The sequence below is a fragment of the Miniopterus natalensis genome, chromosome 13 (genome assembly GCF_054644295.1).
Source record: "Miniopterus natalensis isolate mMinNat1 chromosome 13, mMinNat1.hap1, whole genome shotgun sequence".
NCBI lineage: Eukaryota > Metazoa > Chordata > Mammalia > Chiroptera > Miniopteridae > Miniopterus > Miniopterus natalensis.
The window spans coordinates 42,003,547-42,009,662 of NC_142093.1; the positions used below are offsets into that span (position 1 = coordinate 42,003,547).

General features: G+C 39.1%; 1 pseudogene; it reads left to right on the forward strand.

Annotated features, from left to right (window-relative positions):
• Positions 1-436: 436 nt before the first annotated feature.
• Positions 437-1,188, forward strand: LOC107529193 (proteasome subunit alpha type-6 pseudogene; annotated as a pseudogene).
• The last annotated feature ends 4,928 nt before the right edge of the window (positions 1,189-6,116 follow it).

Consider the following 6,116-nt stretch of genomic DNA (forward strand, 5'->3'; position numbering starts at 1 on the left):
GTGAGTTAGGAGATATTTTCTTTAGCACTTAAAAAATATCTGGAATTCCCTTGACCTTCTCTCACATTGATGCCAAGATAGGGGAAGACTTTCCAGGATTTTGCTGCTTTCACTAAGTTCTAGATTTCAGGTACAAAGAAATTATACCCCAGGTCCTGGAGGGCTTGCAAGATAGAGGACTGGTCCCAATGGTGCTCTTTGGGCCATTTTAGGGCAGTGACAGAAGCCTGGAAGAAGAGAGCTGAATAAAAGTCATTTGGATGCTCAGGGGGAGAAGAACACAGCTTGTTCAAATACCACTGGCTGAGTTTGGCTTCAATCCCAGACAAGTTCTAGACTAGATTATTTATAATAATAATAATAATAATAATAATAATACACTTGGTGCAGGAGCTATGGGGCCCAGAGATGTGCTTGAAGTAGTGGGTGCACCGGCATGTTTCATGGTTCTAGCCCTGGTTTTGACCATCACAATACCATTTTATCACCCAACAGCTGGTGCTACCAAGTAGAATATGCTGTTAAGGCTATTAACTAGGGTGGCCTTACAGCAGTAGCTGTCAGAGAAAAAAAAAGTGCAGTAATTGTCACAGAGAAGAAAATATTTGACAGATTATTGGATTCTAGCACAGTGACTCACTTATTCAAGATAATCGAAAACACTGGCTGTGTGATGACTGGAATGACAGCTGCTAGCAGGTCCCAGGTACGGAGGATGTGCTGTGAGGCAGCTAATTGGAGACACAAGTAGGGCTATGAGATTCCTATGGACACGCTGTGTCAAAGAACTGCTGATATTTCTCAGGTTTACACGGAGAATGAGCCTGAAATGAGGCCTCTTGGTAGCTCCATGATTTTAATGGGTATAGATGAAGACCAAGGCCCTCAGGTGTACAGGTGTGACCCTGCAGGTTACTACTGTGGGCTTAAAGCCACTGCAGCAGGAGTTAAACCAAGTCAACCAGTTTTCTTGGAAAAAAAAAAGTGAAGAAAAAATTTGACCAGATATTTCAACAGACAGTGGAAACTACGATCACATGCCTGTCTATTGTTCTATCAACTGATTTCAAACCTTCAGAAATAAAAGTTGGAGTAGTTACAGTTGGAAATCCTAAATTCAGGATTCTTACAGAAGCACACCTTGACGTTCACCTTGTTGCTCCAGCAGAGACCAAACATTGTAGTTAGTCTGCCAAATGCATGAGGCCACTTGCCTGTATGTTTGGTAACAACAGGCCGATATCATGGAGGACCCTGGATTGAAGAAGGGACCACTCCCACTCCTCCTGCTGCTGAAGGGGTTAGGACTCTAGAAATAAAAACAGTGCTTTTGGAAAAAACAATAATAGTACAGTTCAGGAGCCTTTTTTTTTTAAATAAAAAAAAATACCTTTATTGATTTCAGAGAGGGGGGAGAGAGGGATAGAAACATCAATGATGAGGGAGTCATTAACTGGCTGCCTCCTGCACGCCCCCGACTGGGGATCGAGCCCGCAACCCAGGCATGTGCCCTGACCAGGAAGTGACATCCGAGTGGTTGATGCTCAACCACTGAGCCACGCCCGGCCGGGCTCAGGAGACTTTTGAAAAAGCAGCAGTCATGGGCATTCAGTCTGAGATTTCTAAAAACAAAAGATGTCAGCATGACCTTTTTCTTTTCTTAATATTGTTTCTAGAGTCATCTATTAAGGAAACATGATAGACACAAAGTCTGGAGCATAATAGAGACTCAACCCATATTTGTTGACTGAACAAATGGAGACTTTTGCGGCTTTTGATAAGGTCTTTAATGACCTGATTGATACAGTGATAGCACAATGCAGGCTGGATGCAAGGGCAATTGCTGGGTTCGAATAGCCCAGAAAATGCCATGCATACCAGCCTGGAGGCAGAGTCCTAATGCTCGGCCCTCACTCCCAGGAAAACTCTCCACAACATGGATGCAACCTAGAGAACAGGCTCTTTGACTTGTGCTGGGCAGGACAGCATATGTGCTGAAGGATGGAATCTAGATCAATACACTTTACTTAGCAATTCTTAAACCTCTTCATTTCCTCCTGAATATAAGCAGGATCTGCTTATTGTAGGCAATTTGAGAAACACAGGAAAGATTAAGGAAGAAAAAAGAGAATTCATGATCGTCCTTCACCCAAATATAACCACTGCTAACTTGTTAGTGTATTTTTTACAGTGTTTGTTTAATGTATACACTTTAAAAAAATCTAGATGAGTTAATTTTATAACTCTTTTCACTTAAACTAAACTCTTTTAAAGTATAATGATTATATAACATTCTATCATATCTGGGTTGGCTCTCCACATGTTCATTTGCTGAGCCAAACGAGTAGTAGCAAATATAGTAGCAAATATTAATATGGTATTTTTCTAAGGCCCAATACTGTTCTAAGGGCTTTACATTTATGAACCTTTTTAATCCTCAAAATAACTCTATGAGGTATTATTATTATCCTCATTTTACAGATGAAAAAACTGAGGCATCGGAAGTTTAAATAACTCTCTGTGTTATTTGCTCCAAATCACCCAGATGTTAAGTGGTGAGAGACGGAGACTTCTCTCTTCTGAAGTCAGTTTTGGTAGTTTACACTTATCACTTGTTATTGGAATAATTGAATTGCCATCTGGAAAAAAAACTAGGTTGATTTTCATATCACATTTTACCTTAGTATAAATTCCAGATGAATCAAAGACTTAAATATAAAAGATAAAATCTTAAATATGCAAAAACAGTGGTTCTCAGTGCTGGCTGAGCTTTAGAATCACCTGGGGAATTTACTTAAGAATTAGCTATTTAGCCCTGACCAGGTGGCTTAGTTTGTTGGAGTATCGTCCCATGCACCAAAAGGTTTCTAGTTCGATTCCCAGGCAGGGCTATATAGAATGATTGTCACTGTGTGAAAACAGCACAATTCTATGCATGTAGTAAAATGATGTTGTGGATTCCATCCCCAGTTGGGGTGTGTATGGGAGGCCACCACTCAATGTTTCTCTTTCACATTGATGTTTCTCTCTTCTTTCCTTTCTCTCTAGAAGTCAATGGAAATATCGTCGCCTGAGGATTAAAAAATAATAAAAGAGAATTATCTGTTTAAATTAGAATCCCTGGAGGTAATGGAGGTATTGGTATTTTAAAAAAGGCCTCTCTCCTCCATGATTGGAGTGCAGCCAGTGCTGAGAAGTATTGGCAATAAATAAATAGTGTAGAATATTTTTAAAATCTGGGGAAAAAGAATGCTTTTTTAATATGTTACATAAAACTCAAAAATTCTAAAGAAAAAGCTGATAAATTTAGTAGTGGTCTGTTATTGTTTATTGGGTGTGGAGTTTTGGTTTGGGAAGGTGCAAAGTTCTGGTGAAAGATGGTGGTGATGGTTGCTCAGCAATGTAATTGCATTACAAAAACATCATCAGCACAAGGAAAACATAAACAACAAGTAGGAAAAAATAGGTAACCTATCATAAAAGGAACTTATAAAGAGTTTTCACATGGGGGTGGGATGGATGTGGGGTGGAGCGGATCAATGGGGGTAAAAAGGGGACATCTGTAATATTTTCGACAATAAAGATAAAGAACTTAAAAAAAGTAAACACATAACATGCTGTATTGTGATACTATTGTATCATTTGACATATAGAAATTCTAAATATTGTGTATTTCTTATATCATTTTGATATTTTAAGGATTGAGAGCAATTGATTAAATTTTCACAAAGAATTTATTATTTCGCTTTGAAGTTTCTAGACCCACTTAGTTCAACACCATGCAATATTGCAAAGAGATCTTAAAAAGATCTGGTTACTATGCTTTAGATATACAGACTATTTCTGGATGATACATAAGAAACTGTTAACAAGGTAATTTTATGTAAAAAAAAAAAAGTTTACAAATATTCAAGAAGCCTGTGTGGCCCAGCTGGGAGTGGCTCAGCAGTTGAGCGTCGACCGAGGATCCAGGCCATCAGGGTTCGATTCCCTGTCAGGGCACATGCCCGGGTTGCGGGCTCAGTCAGTGACTCTCTCATCATTGATGTTTCTATCTGTCCCTCTCTTCCTCTCCTTTCCTCTCTCTGAAATCAATAAAGGTATATTAAAAAAGAAAAGAAAAAGAAGAAGCCTGTGTGATTATCTCATATGCAGTCTTAGCAAGGTGGCTGGCTTAGTGCAACCCTTTTTATATGGTAACTGAAAAAGCTCTACATCTTTATGGACAAGATGAAGAAATTTGGGTTTTTACAAGGTGAATTATTTGTGCCACACTATCTAAAGATAGTCCATTTATAAATGGCATATATGTGAGAATAAAAAAAATAAAATAATAAAAAAAGAGCTTCCACAAATCGATAAGAAAAAGAACAACTCGATGTAAAAATGGGTAAAGATATAAAAAGACAGTTTATAGAAAATACGAAAGGTTCTTAAACATATGAAAAAAGACCATTCTCACTAATTGAAAGAGAAAATGAAATTAAAAATACACTAAGATATCATTTTCACTTAGGTTGAGAAAGATTTTATAAAGTTGGCTAATTCAACGTGTTGGTAAGGGCCTTAGGAAAAAGTCATTCTTATTTATTGCTGGTGGCAATAAGATATAACATACATTGATATATTTTCTAAGGTGGGCAATATCAATTAAAATTCCCAATGTGCACACAATTTGATCTCATAATTCCACATCTAGAAACTTATTTTACACAACTATTTATATACAAAATGACATGTGTATAAGATTATTAACTACAATATTTTTGAAATAGTAAGAGATAGATCCAAACATCTAGCAACTGAAGAATTGTGCTTTGGAGTACACGGGAGGATGTTAAAAAATAAGACATATCTAGATATGCTATATAGGATGATTGTCATTATGTGAAAATGGCAAGTTTAAAACAGAGAAAGGTGTAAAATAGACATAATTCTATGCATGTAATAAAATGGTAAGAAAAGTGTCCTCTGGGAAGAGGACTGGGATATGAAACTGACATTTTTCATTGTGTGTTTTCTTAATATTGATTTTTAAAGAAAACCTTCTGAATGTTTAACCTCTCCAAAATAATTCTTTTGTCTTTCAATACAGCTTCACTGGGGAGAAAAAGTACTATAAAATGGAATCTGGTGGAATAAAGGGTTTGTTGTTATCTGCCTTTGCTTTAAAAAAAATTAAAAATTGATTTTAGAGAGAGAGGAATGAGGTGGGAGGAGAGAGAGAGAGAGTGAGAGAGACACATCGATCTGTTGTTCCACTTATTTATGCATTCATTAGTTGATTCTTGTATGTGCTCTGACCGGGGCTCGGACCTGCACCCTTGGGGTATCTGGACAATGCTCTAACCAACTGTGCTATCTGGCCAGGGTATGTCTGCTTTTGTTTTTAAACAGCTGAGGGGAGGACCTGAGTATGTTCATGTGATGCGGGGGTAACATCAGAAGAAAGGAAAAGGCTGATGAGGCCAGTTATTTGGGGAATGAAATCAGGATCAGGAGAGAAGCCCTAGCCTTGGGCAGGAGCAGACACACCTCCTTCCCTAAGATAAGGGGAGGATTGGTCCCTAGAAAGATAAAACTGGGGGCAAGAGGGTCCAAAGAGCTCAGAAGAGATTAACATCCTGGTAGGCAGGTGAAAACTGGACAGGTAGGTGTGCATCCCTTGAATACAGCAGTGGTCGTGTGGACTCAGCTGGTTCATTTGCTGCTGGGTAGTCGGATACCATGGCTACTTGTTGTCGAAACCTCCCAGTTGGGCTTTTAACTCCCAGGGCAGGCTGCCATCCAGAGCCTTTCCTTCCATGTTGTCTGGATCTGCTGACAGACTGGGTGGACATCTGCACCAGGATCTTCAGAAAGGCATTGGTTTGGAGCTGAGTCCTAAGATGTGCCCTGGGAGAAATTGTGGTTTCAAAGCCTGTGTCAGGCCCTTCACTTCTGAAAGATGAAGTTCTAATCGCCCTGGAATGCTGCCTTGACGAGGGCTTGACTAGGGTGGTACCTTGTCCAGAGGAACTGGGAGACTGAAGCTCCAGCCACACGGCCTTGATTTTCTGAGGAAATGAGATAGTTATCTGCTGCTAGTGAGTCAGAAGATGGTGGCTTTGGGAGTG